The sequence below is a fragment of the Drosophila sulfurigaster genome, chromosome 2L (genome assembly GCF_023558435.1).
Source record: "Drosophila sulfurigaster albostrigata strain 15112-1811.04 chromosome 2L, ASM2355843v2, whole genome shotgun sequence".
NCBI classification, from domain to species: Eukaryota; Metazoa; Arthropoda; class Insecta; order Diptera; family Drosophilidae; genus Drosophila; species Drosophila sulfurigaster.
This window is the reverse complement of record NC_084881.1, coordinates 28,800,236-28,820,669: the sequence shown is the minus strand read 5'-3', so window position 1 is coordinate 28,820,669 and position 20,434 is coordinate 28,800,236. Positions and strand designations below refer to the sequence as shown.

General features: G+C 37.5%; 1 protein-coding gene and 1 long non-coding RNA gene across 2 annotated transcripts in view; both read left to right on the top strand.

Annotated features, from left to right (window-relative positions):
* Positions 1 to 2,549, top strand: part of LOC133850519 (uncharacterized) — an 85,701-nt gene extending 83,152 nt beyond the window's left edge. Inside the window, exon 3 of the transcript XR_009895643.1 lies at positions 2,538 to 2,549. The gene's annotated coding sequence lies outside the window, so the exon portion shown is untranslated. The remainder of the gene's footprint in view (positions 1 to 2,537) is intronic.
* A 14,132-nt stretch (positions 2,550 to 16,681) lies between these two features.
* Positions 16,682 to 16,928, top strand: LOC133834904 (uncharacterized). The gene is made up of 2 exons (XR_009893501.1): positions 16,682 to 16,720; positions 16,791 to 16,928. It is a non-coding gene; the product is annotated as an uncharacterized LOC133834904 (long non-coding RNA).
* Positions 16,929 to 20,434: the final 3,506 nt, after the last annotated feature.

Below are 20,434 nucleotides of genomic sequence, written 5' to 3'. Positions count from 1 at the left end.
GGCCAAAGTGTTTATTTTGCAGATGGAAGTGCCAAAAATATACGTGAGGAGCAAAAAGCACTTGTCTTGAGTGAGTGAAAGAAGAGTGAAAAGTTGGTTTAGAAAAATCACTGAAATTATTAAAGCAAATTCTTATCCTAAAGACTTAAGAGTTGGCTTCAAAAAAATATTAAAATTATTACAGCAAATTGTTATCCCAAATTCTGAAAAGTTGGCTTCAAAAAATAACTGAAATTTTTAAAGGAAATTCTTATCGTAAAGATTAAAAAGTTGGCATCAAAAATGTATAGAAATTATTAAAGCAAACTATTATCCTAAATAGAAAGATAACTGAAAAGTTGGCATCAAAAAAGTATTGATATTATAAAGCAAATTCTTATCCTAAAGACTGGAAAGATGGCTTCGAAAAATCACTGAAATTATTAAAGTAAAATTCTTATGCTAAGACTGAAAAGTTGACTTCGTAAAATCACTGAAATGATTAAAGCAAATTCTTATCCTAAAAACTGAAAAGTTGAGATCAGAAAAGTATTGATATTATAAAGCAAATTCTTATCCTAAACGGAATCCCTTTCAACGACTTTCGCCAAGGCGAAAAGCCGATAAAAAAAAACCTGCCATCAAGTTCCTTTCTAAGTGTACAACATCCATAAATCACCTCTCACCTCTTTGGTGAGCAATTTGAGCTATGAAAAAAGCAACAAAGTAGTTTGCTATTTGATCAGAAATATATTTTCACACTTGCCTCATATATCAAGCGGGCAATGGGGCAAAATTTGCACTACAAATGATTTCAACACCAAAAGGCCGCCAAGAGGCAGCATCAGCATCAGCAGCAGAACAACAACAGCAACTAAGACAATGCTGAGTTATGGGAAACACCGAGCGCATGTTGTACAAATTTTCCAAGCCCCCACAAGCAACCACATAACAGAGCGGCCCAGTTAGACAGTTAAACGCCAACGGACGACGCAGAATCAGAACAGAAACAAAAACAAAAGCGAAAAAATACGAAAAACCGCGCAAATCTTCAAAACTCCTCTAGACTCTGGCATAAATCTCCTGACGCCTTTCTTTCGGGGGCGAAACGCTTTGGCTTAAAGTTTTTTTTTCGGTTTTTGCTGCATAATTTCCGGACCCCAGAAAAGCAAAAAAAAACGAGCAAAAATAAGAGGCCAAATGGATTACAATAATAATTTTTCATATGCAGATTTTGCTACAGAAACTCACTCTGCAGTGCAACAAGTTGCCAAAGCCATGAATAATATTTCATTTCGCTGAGCATTCGGGAATTCTCTGTCTAGCCTACGCCTGAGCTTTGAGTAGTTACTTTGATGAATTACGAGATACCCTATAAAAAGAGCAACTGTAAGGTTTGCAAATTAGGAAATGCAAAACATGAATGAAACTTAAAATTAATTTAAATTCCTTTTTAAATACATTGAAGAACTGCAATTAAAAATTAACTGGCAATTAACTAGAAATTATAAATTTGTAAATGGAATTTGAGGATTAAAATAAAATTCCAAAGTAGTTTTTTATATATTTATATAACTTTGTGAAGATCTTGAACCTATTTTATTGTTAAAGAAGTTATTTTAACAATTTGAAGATCTGAAATTAAAAATGTTTAACTGGAATACTGGAATTTAATAAATTTTTAAATGGAATTTGAGATTTCAAATATTTGGAAAGTTGCTTTTAATATATTTATATAACTCGTTAGTTTTGTGAAAATCTTTTACATAATTTATTCATGAATATACTTTCTTTAACCTTTTAAGTAATACGTAAAACATATACATAGGTAAAACAAATAGGCGATCTTCATTCCTGAATATATGAAAATTTGATTTATTATTAAAGATTATTGATGTAATATAAGATTTTGCTTGAAATAGTTAATAGATTCTTAAAAATACTTGATATAAAAATAGATTATCGAGTATTTTTAAATATCTATTCAATTAGTTTGCATTTAAAATCTTCGAAAATTGATTTACTATTTAAAATACTTAATATAATATAAGATTATAAAGTATTTTTAATAATAAATCAATTTTTACAACATTCAAAAGTAAACTAATTTGATCTATTATTACAAATATCTGGTAATCTTATATTATATCAAGTATTTTTGCCAATAAATCAATATTTCAAAGATTTCAAAGGCAACCCAATTGTAATATCTTTTTCTTTTCTCTTAAAATTGTTAAGACTCATCCCTGATTCCAAATGTATTTTATGTCAATTCATTAAATAATTCTTTTTACATACTTGTTGCCTTTGCCCTCCCTTTATGGCCCTGCTTATGATTACAGGGTATGGAAAGGGTAGTCGAGTGGGCTGCTTCTATTTGATGCGCACTTCTGAAGCAACTCAGCGACGCCAATATGTTGCAACAAATTTGCATTCGACTGCGACTTGAACTTCCACTCCACTCCAGGCAAACAACCTCCACTTCCACTTCCACAGCTCCAACTTCAGCTTCATCTCCATCTCCATCCATGGAGCTCTACATCCACCTCCACTTTGAGCATGGACTGTGTGTATCATTGGCCATGCAAACGTTATCAACTTGAGGCAGCAAAGAATTATTATGCTCTCTGCTAAATATAATAAAAACAAACCGGGCATAGTTTGCGTTTTGCGTTTAGACTTGGGTGTAGAGAAGCTGCAACTTTGCGGTTGGCCACAGGCCAACTAAAGCTACAACTTCGACTCCAACATCGACATCGACTTCGACTCGACTTCCACTTGATGGACTTTAGTCAAAGTCAAGTTGGAGTTCAAGTTCTGGCCCCGACAGTTTCTGCATAATGCAACGTCAACGACGATGTTCAACGACGTTTCGACGATCGTCGTTGATCGTTGATCGCTGTTGTGGCAGTCTCAGGCTCCTCATCATCATATTGCCAATAACGCATGGATTTGTGCAATAGATTTATTGAATTATTGCTTTGACCGTGGCAGGTACATGGCTCCACTCGAAGTCCAAGTCCGTCTGGTTGCAAGCCTCATCATATGGAAAAATGCTTTTGAGTGGGTGATAAATTTAAAGCGAAGCGATCCACGACGATCCCAAGCCACACATAGTCATTATACCAAGCGGCCATAAAAGAAAGCTGCTGAAGTGCCTTCGAGTTTTCAACTTAGAGACTGACTTTGACTTCGACTGCGATTTCGTCCAACGTTTCAGACTACTTCATGATAAGTCCAATTAAATTTTTGCCATTGCCGAAATGAAATAGAGAGGCGGCCCACAGAAAATTAGTACAACGAATATTCAATGCACTCGACAAATCTGTCAGCTGCAGAATAACTGCCGAACAATAAAATGATCACCTTTGGTTTTTCGTTTTTGTTTTTAACTTGGCCTAAACGCTGACCAATTGGCTTAGCTTTGGGGCCGGGCCATCATTGGCAAATAATCAAGCCATAAATCTCACTTGGCAATGAGCGATTTACGTTTTCAGCCAGTTTTTCGACATATTTTTGAAAGTAAAACCTAGAAGATAGAAAAAAATACGGACCTATAAAAAAAATTCAAAATAAATATTCTGCAATTATTTGGCAATTTGTGCCCCAGAAATTTCTATGATTAATTGCCTCACAGTCACAGAGTCCAAAATTGTGCCCTCCTTATCGCCACACATTCTCCTCTAGCGATTTCAAGCTGATATTCAAATCTCAAAGACAACGTCAACCTGCTGCGCATCGAGATCGAGATCGAGAGATTCTCGCACCGTTAAGTGCACTCCAGCTTCCAATACTCCCGTCTTCCAATCTGAATGTACAGTGGAATAAATCTTAGTTTGTGAAAAGAAAAAGTTGAAGTTTAATAACATATAACTTCAGATTCAATGAAAATCAAATTAAAAAAGAAGTAGTAAAAATCTCCAAAAATGAAATGAAATTAGAGTCCCCAAAAATTTATCTTTTCTGAGAAAAATTCTTGAAAAGAAACATTTTATTGCGGAATTATTCTTTTTGAAGCCTATTAAACTACTTTTTCGCTTTTTAAACAAAATCTAATTTAAAAAATGAATAATTTTCAATTTTTGTGTAAAAAATAAATAAATTATCGCAAATTTCAAATATGCAATATTAAACAAAAAAAATGTCTAATTTTGTATAATCTCTAAATAATTAATCTTTTCTGGGAAGCATCCTGGAAAAGATGAATTTGTATATTGAATGTTTATTTTGTAAGTCTGTCAGCATTCTACTTATTTTCTTTTTAAACAAAATTTAATTTTGAAAATTAATGAATTTCACATTTGTGTGTCAAAGTTTCTATACTAAAGGGTTAATTTGGATTGTAATTTTGAAATAACATAAAATATTCTTCACATTATTAGTTGAAGTTATTAGACAACATAATTTACTAACCTTTTTTTGAAACTTTTCAAATTTAACCATCAATTTACCCAAACTGACTTTAAGAATGTAAGAATTTAAATTCTCAAATTTACATATATATAGTATACGATGTGCTCCACTGTAGTATGTGGATCGCTTGGGGCTCTCGGGGGTCTCAAGTGCGGTGTTACGGTGTCTGCCCTGCAATTGCTTTGATTTCTCCAGCACAATTACAAACGCTGACAGTAGCTGGCCGATCTTCAACTTCATTAGAGAGATTTCGATATTGTTTGAATGCCACTGTTCACAAAAAAAGAGTAGAGTAATACACACACACACACACACACACATACCGTTGTAGCAGGCTGGCACTTCACTTTCCAACTATGACATGGCAATAATAATTGCGTTGGCCAGTGGCAATGCGCGGGGTGGGTGGGGAGCTGTTCAACGGAAAACAGGCGCTCGCAGGCTGCGCTGCTCCGATGCTCTGCTGCGACCGCGTTTCGCAGTAGCACCAAAAACACAACAACAAAAGTAACGAATATCAGTTGTTTATGGTGTGAGAATGTGGAGCACGTTGTGAGTCATTTTGTGACTGATCCAGTTGTCTCAATTAGCTGTAGCGGTGTCGCCACTTTACAACTCATTAATTCTCTTCTTCTTTGTCTTTGCAGAGCCTCAATTGGCAAGCCAGCAGTATTGCGAATTTATCGCATTCTTCACAACAATGCACTAAAAATGCCCAAAAATAAATCGAAGCTTCGCATGGTATACTACTAATTGCATTGCAATTAGGGAACAATACAAACATTACAAGAGTCTTTAGTGTTTCTATAAACTAAGCATAAATGTGCAAAATTAAATTGTACATAGATAATTAATTAATTGCTTTAACTTCATATTTACTTAATCGATTAAAATATGCTCGAATTTAATTGATATGTATCGATTATCGATAGCCACTAAAACACAACAGGGCCACCAATTAATTAATTGCCGCCATTAATTTGCAAATTCGCGCGAGTGTCTAACTTTTTCCGTAACTGCATTAAGTAAAATTGTAGTTTGCATTTAAAAGCTGTGATTAACATAATGTGGATTTATTTTAAACATGGCTGAGCGCTAATCATGTCTTTTAAAACTAGCATGTGAGTGGATATGAAAATGTGCTAGTGAAAAAGCACATTCGAGAAAAACCGTTGTGGGCGACAGCCATAAAAAGTGCTAATAAAATAAATAATTAAATGAAAAACCCATACAATGCAGCAGTATACTTTGTGCAAAGTAAGTTAATAAAAATAGTGAAAAGTAAAAACTGCAACGAAAAGTTCTATGCGGCTGTACCCAAAGCAAGCTGTCCTTTGGAGTCTCAACTGTTGAAAATTTGGCAATCGGACTTTGCCCTCATCCTAGGCAAAGCCTAGCGAATGCAAGTGAAAAAGAGACAACTGCATGCCTAAATGTCTCGCATTCAATAAGTGTAAAAGTGTATGTGCAAAGCACGCAGACAATCGGACTACGCAATCTCAACAAGTGTTAGTGAGAAGTGCTCGGCATCGTAGAGCAAAGCAGACTTAAGGGTGAAGATTTCACAATTTAACTGCCCAATAAACTGCATGCACTCAACAAGTGCCAAACTATAAGTGAAGGATTAAGTTCGGTCACCGCAATGAAAATACGTGAATAATTAGCCTTCCGCGGACTATTAAATCGGATAATAAAATTCTTGCAAGTGTGCTTATTTTTTTTATGTGTTCAACAAGTGCGTGTATGAAGGTTAAATCCTTGCTTTTTGCAAAAAGCCTAATAAAGTGTGTACAAATAAATTTGTGTATGTGAAAAAGTGTGAGTGAAATAGCATGTGCAAAAGAATGCAAAGCTGTCTGTGCTCTTCAGATCAACCGCGACTGAAGATTAGGCAAGCATTCACAAAATGTCAATATGTGCGTGTGCAAGCAAAGCAAATGTAAAATTTGCTGCGCAATTAAGAAATATTTTTTTTTAAGTGCTTAACAAGTGAGTGAGTGTTTAAAGTAGAAAAGTGTTAGTGAAAAAGTGAAAAGTGTAAGTGAAATGTGATCCTCATGCAAAATAGTGCATTGAGTAAGTATAAAAAAGCCTATCCAAAAGAAGGCAAAGAAGGAAGAAAAAATGCTATGACTTTTGCATTCTTCTTTGCCTCCTTTTTGCTTTGCTTGCTCAAAAAGCTACTGCTCAATTTTTTTTATGTGTATGTGTAAAAGTGAAGAAGTGTTAGTGTAAAAGTGCAAGTTACACACATGTGTATGTATGTAAAATGTTCTGCGCAATTAAGAAATATTTTTTTTCAAGTGCTTAACAAGTGAGTGAGTGTTTAAAGTAGAAAAGTGTTAGTGAAAAAGTGAAAAGTGTAAGTGAAATGTGATCCTCATGCAAAATAGTGCATTGAGTAAGTATAAAAAAGCCTATCCAAAAGAAGGCAAAGAAGGAAGAAAAAATGCTATGACTTTTGCATTCTTCTTTGCCTCCTTTTTGCTTTGCTTGCTCAAAAAGCTACTGCTCAATTTTTTTTATGTGTATGTGTAAAAGTGAAGAAGTGTTAGTGTAAAAGTGCAAGTTACACACATGTGTATGTATGTAAAATGTTCTGCGCAATTAAGAAATATTTTTTTTCAAGTGCTTAACAAGTGAGTGAGTGTTTAAAGTAGAAAAGTGTTAGTGAAAATGTGAAAAGTGTAAGTGAAATGTGATCCTCATGCAAAATAGTGCATTGAGTAAGCATAAAAAAGCCTATCCAAAAGAAGGCAAAGAAGGAAGAAAAATGCTATGACTTTTGCCTTCTTCTTTGCCTCCTTTTTGCTTTGCTTGCTCAAAAAGCTACTGCTCAATTTTTTTATGTGTTTGTGTAAAAGTGAAGAAGTGTTAGTGTAAAAGTGCAAGTTACACACATGTGTATGTATGTATATGTATCTCATCGCCGCCAGAAAATTTTCTGCGCAATAAAGGAATATTTTTTTCAAGTGCCTAAAAGTGTTAGTGAAATGTGAAAAAGTGCAATGCGTAATTAAAGTGTAAGTGAAAAAGCCTATGCAAGAAAAAGGCAATGAAGGCAGCAAAAGTGCGGGAGCCATAGAGCTTAAAAAGCTGCTCATGTTTTTTTTATGTGCGTGAGTGAAAAGTGGAGAAGTGTTAGTGCAAGTGTGAGTGTGAGTGAAAAAACAACACAAAGCAGCAGCAGCATCATTGCAGTTTGGAGCAGCTTGCAGTAATTTGGAGGTTATGTCCGGCGGCAGTCAAAACAGTTTTGCAAGGTAAGTGAACATTTATTGCTATGCATTAAAATGCAGTTATTCATTGACAAAGTGAAACTATTTATGCTGGGGTCAAGTTGACAGGTACAAATCACTCCCCGTAGCCCCTCTCGTTCCCCCCCAACGATAATGTTGTGAAGCGAGCGTCACGCTTGATTCGTGCACTGTTATGATATTTTAATAAGATCTGGCAGCGCCGTAAAGAAAGGTTGCCACCATTCGTTTGGTTATTGGCAGTTTAACTGCGCAAATATGCAAGGGGGCACAACAGTGACTACAGTTAGTTTACCATACACGACTAGACTATATATAATAATAGTTGTTTGCCACAGATACACAACAACAGCAGCAACAACAATCGAGTGAGATATTTAGATTAACAGGTTGTTTTCATTACAATTCGTGCTTTTTAACAAGCAAAACGTGCACTTTCTCCGCACGCAGAGCCAATAATTTCAGTCTATTGGTTCACCAGCAGCAGCAGCCTCCTCTGTGCGCCTCGCTGTGACTCCCAAAACTTGCAACAACGAGAGACTCCTTGGCGTGGAACAATAGGAGGCAACATTGTCAGCATTGCCAGGCATCGCATCGACATTAACATTGACTTTACACGACTTTGGAGCGATCGTCGCGTTTGCTTCGTAGCTTCATATTTTTATTGTTGTTTCGCATTACAAAGAATGTTTGTTTTGTTTTTGTTGTTGTTGTTGTTTTTTTTGTCTTTCCACTTTATTTTAAGTTGCCTCTCTGATCGGATCGTGCCTGCGTCCTTAAACTTTTGTTTGGTAGCTGGAATAACGCATTTTTTTCATAAGCTCAGACTTTGGCTTAAAGGGTAACTTGAATTTATTGGGCAGCTGGTCGATATAGTATTTTTAATTTACTTAATTTTTGCAATATATGAATTACTCCATGGAGTATTAATCTTAACTCTTATTCATTGTTTCTTCTTTGCGACTTTTTTCATAAGGTAATTGGCTTAAATTGTAAATTATATCAATAGAATTTGTTCTTTTTCCTTTTCTCATTACTTAGAGAGAATTAAAGCTTGTTGGCCGAAAAGATTCATTTTTAGGCCGTGCTTCTTGGCTGTTTATGCAAATATTGCCGGCGTTGGGTCACGTTTATGGGTTGTACGTTGTAAAGTGTCAATTTCTCAGATGCAATCCACTCACACACAAACACACTCACACACACACACTTATAAAGCATTCTGTGTAGGAATGCAGAACGTGCAGCTTATGTCATAATCGTTGAGAATCCTTGCCGCGCTCAGTTGGGTGTTAATATTGCGTCCTCGATGTGGTTTTTTCCCACCATGTTTATGACCATTTGTTTATGGACCTTTTGGCTACTGTGCACTTGCCACTGAAGCTGACTCCCCTGACTCTTCCCCCTCTTTCAGCTTCCTCTTCAAGTGAGTAGAACAATGGATAGTTTGCATGTAATCGCAGCTTCTTGCACCTATGAGATTTCTGGCTGCGATGTGTGCAGGACATGCAGAAAAATATATAAAAAAAACAGCAACACAAACTGTCTGCTCATGTTGCAAACAAACAGCAAGCAACAAGGGGCAGCAACATCTACAACAACAACAACAACATTCAACAGCAATCACGAATGTTGCGGCAAACGAGCGAACAGAGCCGCCAATGAGGTAGCTAAATGAGCGTCGCGTCGCTGCCTGGCAAAGTTAACAAATTGCGGCTTTATTACCAACATCTCACTTAAAACTCAAGCCAAACTCTCTGGCGCTCTGATAGATGTGCCCGCCAAAAATACGAGAAGAAACAAAAAAAAAAAACTCAAACGAAAGTCTCTCGAACCCATTAGGATAACTATCGCGTGAGAGCGGCGGCAAGTCGGAGGTGTGTGTGTGTGTGTGTGTCTTTCCTCTCTCTATCTCTCTCCTCTGCAGGGCAACACTGTGATCCTGACTTGGCGATGCTCCCCGCTCAGCTAAGTGGGCTAAAGTAATGAGCCAACGCCGACGCTCGTCCAGCTCTAGCTTTAGCTTCAGTTTTTACTTCAGTTTTAGTAGCTCTGCAACTGCAACTTCAGCTGCCGCTGCCGCTATTGCTGCTCAGCCAGATCTCAAATGCTGCGATTGCCGAGCGAAGCGCATGCGCAATAAACAAACACGCCATGTTACCGTTGTGTCTGGTAACCGATTTGAGAGCACTGTGGAATGAAAGTCCTTAAAAGATGGATAAAAATGTTGATGATTTTTAATAAACTTAAGGCGAATGATTTAAGGGTTGCTAAAGTTTCTGTTTTGAAATATTCGTATATTGATTAAAGAGTGATTTGGCAAGTTATTGATAAGAGACAAAACATACACAAATCTTAAGCATTTTTGATATATTGAAAATGTATGTGAATGCTATGATTAAATAGTTAAAGTCAATGTTATTTGATATTCGTATATTAATTAAAGAGTGAATGTGGGCAAGTTGTTGAATAGAGATAAATTACACACAAATCTAAAGGATTATTTTTCATATATTAATAAAGTAATTTAATACGAATGATTTAAGGATTGTTGAACTCTTGAACTTTTCTATTATTCGTATATAGATTAAAGAGTGAGTTGCGCAATATGTTGATAAGAGATACACCTAAATCTAAAGGATTATTTTTCACATATATTACAGCATTTTGAATAACTCCAATGTAAAGATTCAATATCTTTAAAACTATTTTATGAGACTTAATTGCAATGTTAAGATCATATGAAAACTTTTTCGTTTTTTCTATTTTCTTACTATTTACATTTAATTTCAGCAATTGCTTTTTAGGTTTACACCTCAGTTTTATGAGATTTCTCAGGAGTACTTATAAGATTATTTTTTATATATCAGAAAATGGCAGCAATAATACACATGTGATTGACCATATCTTTTGATTGCAGGTAAAATCGCTCAAAAATTAATGCCAATTCACAAATCTCTTCACTTTTAAACCTTTTTTTAAATGATATAGTAGATTTATTATGATTTATTGAAAGACGTCAGAGCAATATACCATAATCACATTCAGACTTTCAGTAAAAAAAACTCTAACTTTTATATTTTACTATTTCCGTTTTTCCCTATATTTTACATTATTTCTCCTCTGTTGCTTAACCTTGCCTCTAAATTCAGCAATTACTTTTCAAGCTGAAATTCGGGTTTATGCGATTTTTCAGGAGTATTTATAAGATTTTTTTTATATAATAGAGAATTGTCAATGATACACACATGATTGATTAATAAAGGGACTTAATCGTTTAAAAATTAATGCAAATTCACAAATCTTCTAATCCTTTTTTAATATATTTAGTAGATTTATTATGATTTATTGAAAGACGTCAGAGCAATATATAAAATAAACACATTCAGACTTCCAGTAAAAAAACTATAAACTTTTCTATTTCTCTATTTCCATATTTCCTCCTCTGTTGCTTAACCTTGCCTCTAAATTCAGCAATTACTTTTCAAGTTTACAACTCGGTTTTAAGTGCTCTCCCTGGAGAGGATTGTTACCACGGTGAACTGAATATGGACTGTTAGCTTAGCCTGGACTTGGCAGCTTATTGTTTTTGTTGGCCTGGCTTTCAGTTGGTGTCAGCTGGTGGGAGTTGCGCTTGCCAGAAATGAAATAATAATTATTATTAACTATTAGCGTTGGCTGGTAGCAGATGAAGTTACTCTGAAGACTGCCGAAGACTCTGTGGCGGCTGATGGCGATGCCAATGCGGCAATTGCCACCATTTGAAACTGAGACTAAGACTCAGACTGGAACTTGGAAGCACTTGGAGAGCGCGCGGCTTTTGATTGTTTATGACCTTAAGTTGTCGTGCCGTAGTGAAAAGGTCATCATTAGGCTCTGGTCTTGGGTTAGTTGGTTAGTTAGTTAGCTTTGCTTTGCTTTTGGTTTGTTTTGCTGGTGGAGGCGGTGGCTAATTTTGTGGAGCTCTCTGATGGTGCTTCAACTTCTGTGCGCGCAGATGTGGCGGCAATTTGCCATTTCTTTTTTGTGGTTGGATCTGCCTTTGATTTTTATGATGTTTTAATTTGTTGCACGTTGCAGTAAATTTGCTTCTCTTGACTCTTTGGCTTTAACGAGTATTCGATTATTTGATTATTTGATTATTATTGCTTTGCCAAATGGGCAACAGGTTCAATTTGGTATTGTTGCTTTGGCGTTGAACTTTGGCCAGTGAGAAAGCTGAAAAAGGGATTGTCCGAGACCCGATGTGACACAATTATGCATCAATTATAATCCCCACAACGAAAAATGGACAGTTTCCCATCACTTGTCGGCTTGTCCCATCAACGAAGCCAAAATCTGTTGTTGTCGTAATTCAAAGCGATTCTCGGCCAAAGCCGACATACTCCCATTTTTCATAACTCCACGAAGCTTGTTTTTTGATGTTGTACCGCAATAATAAATAAATCCCCAAAAGCTAGAAACTTCCTCCTCACAATAAACACACACTTGAGTGACCAACTGAAAGACACAGAGACAAACAACAACAGCAAGAAACCAGATGAAACTATCCTATCTACAACACATGTCGCCGCCAATTAACAAAAACCCAAAACAACATTTAAAAAAATATTTACCAAACGAGAAATTCGCTGCCAGATGAACAAGAAACCAACAAAAAAAACACAACTAAAAAAAAAAAGGATTAAAATCAAAAATTGAGAAAATGCTTTCAGGCTAATCCCAGCGACATGCGCAACGTGTCTCTCATGCGTCTCATGTTCTCTCCTCCAACATTTGTTATTATCTTGTTGCTGTTGCTGTTGTTGTTGTAGCTGCTGGACACACACTTGTCGGTTGGACTCAAAGCGACATTTCCCACATCAAAAAGATTTCGTCACGCATAATATTTTTGTTGTAGCAAGAGAGCATTTTTGATATCCAAGGGTTTCATTTGAAAAATTTGTTTCCAGCGACGAACAACACAAAAAAAGATTTGAAATTATTAAGTCATGCAGAAGACAATTGGATCATTTGTTTATAAGGTGTGTTTTCTGTTTTCTGTTGCTTGTTTCGTTGCTTTGCTTTGCCTGCCTTTGCCGCATGTGCAACAGGTTAAAATGAGTGACGTGTCTCGTTGTTGTTTTTATTATTATTTGGAGGTATTTGTCAACGGTACCGTTTTTTTTTATTTTTTCAGTTTTATTTATTTTTTACTTGACTGAAAATCAGCTTAAATATAATTAATGACTGGCATTGGCCCATTGACAAGTCCATTAAAAACAAAAGCTTTTGCGGAATCATGATTGACTCTTGGCCAAGCGATAAAGTTTTGGCTAGTGAGAAAAATCTATTACGACTCCTTAAGAAACGGTTTTCTTATTATTAAGTGTTATATATTCATTAGCAAAGTTTGTTTGTAAATCACATGTGCAACGTTTACAGCCTTTTTTTTTTGTTTAGTTTGTGGCCCACGATTTGGATATTATGATCCTGGCCAAGTGCGCAATTTAAAAGCCTTTAACTGAGCTTTAACCCATTATGAAGCCTGCGGCAGATATCTCAGCTGTGCTGTGATCTGTGCTGTGCTGTGTTTTTGTTGTTCTTGTTGCTCCGTTCGTTGTTATGACTAATAAAATGTTAACATGCAAAACATTCGCGCAGACAAACGAAGCAAAAAAATGTCAAAAGCCAACAACACGTTTTATACCCGCTACCCATAGGGTAGAAGGGTATTATAACTTTGTGCCGGCAGGAAATGTATGTAACAGGTAGAAGGAGGCATCTCCGACCCTATAAAGTATATATATTCTTGATCAGCGTCAACAGCCGAGACGATCTAGCCATGTCCGTCTGTCCGTCTGTGTGTCTGTCCGTCTGTCCGTCTGTCCGTATGAAACACTGGATCTCAGAGACTATAAGAGATAGAGCTATAATTTTTTTTCGACAGCATTTGTTATGTTTGCACGCAGATCAAGTTTGTTTCAAATTTTTGCCACGCCCACTTCCGCCCCCCGCAAATCAAAAAAATCGAATAACAAGCGTAATTGTAAAGCTAGAATTACGAATTTTGGTATATACAATAATAACTATAGCATTTATGATTGCTGAAAATTTGGTTGCGATCAGATAAAAATTGTAGAAGTTATTAAAGAAATAGTTTTGTATGGGCAAAAACGCTTTCTATGTATGTGTTGTATGTATGCGTATACGTATATACATGCTCGCCTCTATATTTGTATATGTATGCAAGAGACACTGCGATAGCTCTATTGGTAGAGTGCAAGCTTATTACTGCTGTGGTAGTCGGGGGACTCGGGTTCGAATCCGCTCGGGGTACAAAAATTTTTTTTTTTAATCATATTTACAACAATTATAAATAAAAATTGTGGATTTTGTTAAAGAAATATTTTGTATGAGCAAAACCGCCTGCTATGTATGTATTGTATGTATGCGTATACGTATATCCATGCTCGTCTATATTAGCATCTGTATGCATAAGGGTTCTTAAGCAATGCGATAGCTCAGGTGGTAGAGTGCAAGCCGCGTATGTTGTGGTGCCCGGGTTCGAATCCGCTCGAAGTAACTTTTTTTTTTTAACCACCCGGTCGGTGGTGCTGGAGTTCAAATTCCGATCGAAAATACATGCATATTTATTTTTAATATTTTGAGATTATTACCGCAATATATTGCTTTTATTCAAAATGGGTAGCGGGTATTTCACAGTCGAGCACACTCGACTGTAGCTTTCTTACTTGTTTGATTATGGCCCACACGTTGTTCCAACAGAGCGAGAGAGAGAGAGGGAGAGTGAGAAAGAGAGACAGTCTGAGAGTCAGTTCAGTTGAGTTCAGTTTCATTCCCTGCATCTGCTGGTGCTTTGCTTTTTTGGCCAAAAGATCATTGGTCAACTTGTGTAGCAGTGTTGTGATTGCGTTTTTCCTTGTTCTCCATTTGCCCCGCTCCCTTCCTCCTCCTCTTCACGTCGCACCCTTAAACTGTTCGCTGTGCATGATTCATTGGCCTGAGTTACGACTGTTGTTGTGCCAATTCTTTGATTTGCGCCCAGTGCAGCTCAGCGCGTGCCTCTTATCAGTGGTCAGTGCAACGGTTTGCAACGGTTACTGACAGTTCCCCCAAAAACGAAAAAAAAGAAAACAGACAAAGGGCCCCCCCTTGAAAGGAATTCGAAGCTGATTCCCAATTCCCCAATTCCAGGCCAAGTCATAAACAAAGTGCTTGGCTTTCTCCTCTCATTTTTATTTTTGGATTTTCCTCAGTTGCGTCTATTCCTCCCTATCAATTAAACTCATTAAATTTATTTTTTTTTTATTGTTGCTTTTCGTTGGCTCTGAACTCAATTAAAACTCATTAAATCATTTACAATATTCATAAAATAACAATAAAATCGAAAAATCGGAAAAAAAGAAAAGAGAAACGAAGGAGAGACGATAAAAACCAGCCGCCATAGAACTTGCAACGGCTTCGAAAATGTTTCAAACTCTAATGCATTTGTCATGAACCTGCCAGGCTGTGTAGTTGTGGCCAACTACAAAGTCAGTCTTTGCAATGACCGCGACCTGCTCTCCATTGTGCACATGATGAGGCCGAAGCCGATGCTGATGCTGATGCTGAGGTTGCGACTGAGACTGAGGTTGAAACCTCGGCCCCATTGGCGGCCAGCAACTACACGCTAATGGTCAACAACTACCACAACAACAACAACAGTAATAATGGAAAAACTTGCAGCGCACGCTGCCAACATTATAAAGAAATTGTAATAACAATAATGGCTCAATAATTTATTGATAAAGCCTCGAAGTTGCAGTTAAAGTTGTAGGCAGAGGTCGACTAATGTGTGTCTGTGTGTGTGTTTGATTGTGTGTATGTGTGTGTGCTTCAAACGGTACTTAGCGAGTATTTTGATTTTTTGGTAACTTCATTTCATGCGAGAGTCCACAGAGAGCAGCGCGTATTGAGCCAAATCGCTAGCCCCACAGAATCGTGACTCCCACATTTTAACCCTTGACCTCACCACGAGCGAATGAAGTTAACTGGATGCCAGCTTTCCCCCTCTCCCTCCTCTCTTTACCATCGCTCTCCCCTCTTGCATTCCACTCGTTGTCTGAATCGTTTGTTGTACCTGCTTTCTTTGTTGCATGGTTCACCAAAAGAAAAAAAACCGTCAACGGAAATACAGTTGAAAAGAGGGGCGAAGAGGGGGTGAAAATCCACAATAATCATACAATTTATTACCTTTGCCTTTTTGCAAATTCTCAAACTCAAAATGACAATAAATCATGTGCGCATTTTGATTTTGGGACCCTTATGTAAGTCAACTCAAGCTGCAATGGCACGAGTCGGTGCATTGTTATGGGTTAAAGGATATCGAAAGATATCGAAATGCGGCCCGTAGAGACAGACAGAGGCAAGTGGTTGTTGAAAGTAAAGTGAACACGCGGCCAGCGGGAGAAATGCTAAAAAATAAACTTACTTTCATATTGCAGTAATAGTTATTTGTTTGAGCTGTGCATAAAAATATAGTATTATTATCTGGTACCCATAATAATAACTATAGACTTCATAATTCCTGAAAATTTGGTTGCGATCAGATAAATTTGTAGCTAAATTGTAGAAGTTGCTTAAAAAATACCTTTGCATTGGCAAAAACACCTACTTAGTTGAATTTTTTTTTGACAATTTCGTATATTTTGCACTCTATGGTATATTTTGAATGTAGCACTATATCAATATACTAAATGCAGTATCAATATACTAAATGCGGTATATTGTTATAGCATATTTTGAATGTAGTACTATACCCATATACCAAATGCAACATTCGGTATATTCTTAGTATTTTTGCGGTATATTAATTTGGTATATATTAGTAATTATACGGTACTGTTTTGCTTTTCAAATGGGAAGCGAGTATTTTACAGTCGAGCACACTTGACTGTAGCTTTTTTACTTGTTGTGCAATTGATTGTCAGGAGGAGTTTGGAAATATGTAATGTCATTTGTTTTTTCCCTAAAATTCAACATTTTTCTTTTCAATAGCTTAATTTAAACAAAAATGATTGAAATATAAATAGGTAATTATGATTATTATCCATATTTATTGTCATTTTTGTGTGAAATCCGAAAATGTTTCAACACCCGTAGAAGACACGTCTTCATTGTTTTTTGCTCAACACTTTACGCATTCCATGCGAAAATTCAAAAGCATTTCTTCGGCTACTTCAAACGCAGTGCTTGCAGCGCTTCCTGCTCGATGTCGTCAGAGATGGTGGCCAACGTCAAGGTGTAAATGAAAATCATATTTACGCACCTTGGCAGGCAACACGAAGCCAGCAAGGAGGCAAGGAGGCAAACCCACTTGCCGCAGGTTATCAGCGAGAGAGAAACATGAGCAGCAACAACAACAATTATTTTTGTTGAACCTCGTCACGGATGCCGCTGAATATTTTTGTGTTTTTTTTTGGTACCACATTTGGCATGTTCTAATTTACAAGCGAGAGCGACGAATATTGAAAAAAAAAACAAAAAAATGAAATAAAACTGAAAGGAACCAAGCAACATCAGCGCAGCGCCAAATGTAAGCCAATCACGTCAAGGGGGGCGACGGAGGGAGGGGGTTGGAGTTGAGGGCGCGTTACGTGCTTGTAAATTCAAATTCGTTGTTGTTGTTGTTGGTTTTTGGGTTTTTGGTGGGTCTCTCTCTCTCTTGGGGAGTTTTATTCGACAGTCTTTTGGTCAGTTTTGCTTGTTTTCGTGGTTCATTGAGCCGCGTTCCGTACATAAATTAATGAAATATGAAAAGGAGCTTGTTCTCAAAAAGAGAGAGAGAGGGGAAGAGGAGTGGCCAAGGGAAACAGGAGACCGCACACAATGTCCAACATGGTATGGTTTATTAATTCAATTTGTGCCTAAATTAACGTATAAGTGCTTAAATATTGAGTTACCTCCGTCCTCCATTTTGCTCCTTTTTTGTCGTCTTCTTTTGCGTGTGCCAATGCCATTGATAGGAAAATATCGCAAAGATTTTGACTTCAAAAAATTTCTAATGAAAAGGTACAAAACAGAGAAGAACTTTGCATAGTTTGTATGCAAACACTTTTGGTATTTTCGGTCTGTAATATCAATCAAACATTGGCAGGTCGCCTGTTAAGCCACCGGCTGGCGACATTGTGGATTCCACCTTATCATTGCAACACGCATGGGGCGCTATCATTGGGGCACATCTGGCGTTGAAATTCCAATTCCAATTCACTCACTAAGCCCCCTGCTAAACGCCCCCATAAGCTTTGACTAATTGGCGAGGAAATCGATGGTCGTCGTCGTCGTCGTTGTCGTCGTCGATAAAAAAGCCTCTCGACTTTAATTTATGGCGCCTCAGCAAAATGTGAAACTCTGATTCGCATTGATTTTGATTTCGGTCATGCAGCAGCCAGCAACAAATGTTGGCATAATTTTTGTACAAAATGTAACTATTCTCTAAATATTATTAATCGACCACTTTACGCATTCTGAATGTGCAACTCATGCCACACTCTGTGTGTGTGTTGCAACGTTTGCCTTGCTTGCTTGTAATGTAGTTGTCTCTCGCTTGTTTAGTGTCTTAGTCTGCTTTTTTTTGTGTTTTTGGCGATTGGAAATCGAAAGAACAACAAGCATTTTGTCTAGACATGCCATGTTCAATTTGGCCTTAAACTGTGAGACTGATTTTGGGGTCTTCATAAGCGAAACAGAAACCGAAACCGAGTCAGTCTACATTGCATAAGACAATCATTAATATTGTAAATACACATTTGTTGACAGTGTGGAGTGTGAGTGTAAATTATCTAATTAAATAAATTGATGGTTTTTAATTTGAGTATGCCATTAGTTGATATCGCTCAAGAGTCACGAATTAATCCATTAGCGCCATGTTAACGATTGTCGATCGAATCTGGAATCGAGGCAACCTGGCAACCCTGACATCTGCCAAGCCCACCCAAAAAACACAGAATCGAATCTAAGGCGACACTCACTTAGCATTTGATTCATGGACCTACCGTAACAACAAAAACAGTGCTGGCCAATCAGCAAATCATTAACAACTAATTAAATTATATAAAGCAGTCATTAATTAAACGCCAAAAGGCACAGAACGAAAACTAACTTCGGTTCTATGCCACAGAGTCTTGAAGTCTCTCGTTGAATTGCCTTTCACTTTGGTTTGGCCAAAAGCAACGAGCAACGAAACGGAACAAAACTGCATAGTAATGACAAGAACTTTGCGCTAAACTTTTGCACTTTGACATCGCGGTTGGCCCCACCAGGTGCACCACTGAACCACCGCACTGCACCCACAATTGGCACGCTTTATGCGGCGGCAGTTGTAAATATTTAATAACTACATTAATAACAGCAGCAATGACAACAACGACAACGACAACAACACCAACTGAGAGCAACAATCATAATAACACGCGCTGTGTTTTTGCGATTGCAATTTGCCAAGCAATAAAAACTACCGTTTGAGCCACGTTTTGGCCACGTTTTGGCCTGCCAATGGTATGAATTGAATGAATGTCATTAATTTGACAACAGCAACCGTTAAATCAGCAATTCAATCACCTCCAACCACAACAACAATCGCTTCGGTGACAAAAGAAACGGTTCTCGATTCTCAGTTCAGTTTAGTTTTTATTTTTGTTGTTTTTGGTGCCTTTTGTTTCTGTGTGTGTGTCTCTGGCGGCGTGAGTCTTAAATTACCAACCTTGCCACAATTTTCAATGCGCATTCGCATTCGAATTTGTTTGCAGTAATTGGCCGGCAAAACAGGGAACTCTGACGACTGTCGCTGCAGTTAGCTGCAGCTTGAAGTTTCAGTTACTGCTGCTGGCTGCTGCTTACCGCACCCATCAGCAACAGTTGCTGCTGTCGCTGCTGCTGCACCACCCAAGCATTCATCGTTCGCCTTTTGCCTTTCAACTTCTGTTACAGGTGTCTCTCTCTCTTCAGTCGGTCTGTCGGCTGAGCCAACATTGCTACCCAAGTTGTGCTGGCTGCCGTGTCAATGACAGTTCAATGTGCTCGCGATTTGTTGCTGGGGATGTTGTTGCTGTTGTTGTTACTTTGGCTGCTTGCTGGCAACAGTTGTCGCACATGCAAATCATGACTGTTGGCCAACCGACGTCCATCACAAGTTGCCAAACAAACTTGCCAGTCAGTCAGTCAAGTCAGACGAGAGGCAGCTCAGTTGGTCTCATGCCACGTATACACGATGTTCTAGTTGACGATCAAAGTTTCTAACTAATAATGATCTAAGTATTTTAATGATATCCTAAGATTCATTCACATTATCTAACGTGATTACTTCACTTTCACTTTATTCAGTTTTGTGCATTATTGCAATATGTCTGCGCCGTGTAAACACAATTCAGACTCTTTCAGTTACTAAGAGGTGCTCAGTTAGTGGCTGGCTTTGTAATTTTTCTTACGTCTTTTTGGTAGTTGAAATGCGAGTGATTTGCTTAAGACATTTTGATTGATTATTTTTCATGCGGTGCGGTGCATGCGCCAAAAAAACGCGACGACAAAACTGCGAAAAGCACTTCCCTACCTCCTCCTCCTCCTAACACGCCTTGACGTTGCGTTCTCCTTTAAATCGCCTCGCCATGCTTCCTCAAGTTTTGGCCTGTCAAAATCGCGCTGTGGCCACCAAAGCAGGCGTTAAACAACTTCGCTTTTTGGTCATGCGCACAAAAGTCGCTCGCTTTTATTAATTATTTTGACCCAGAAATTGTTGTTCGATTTGTGTG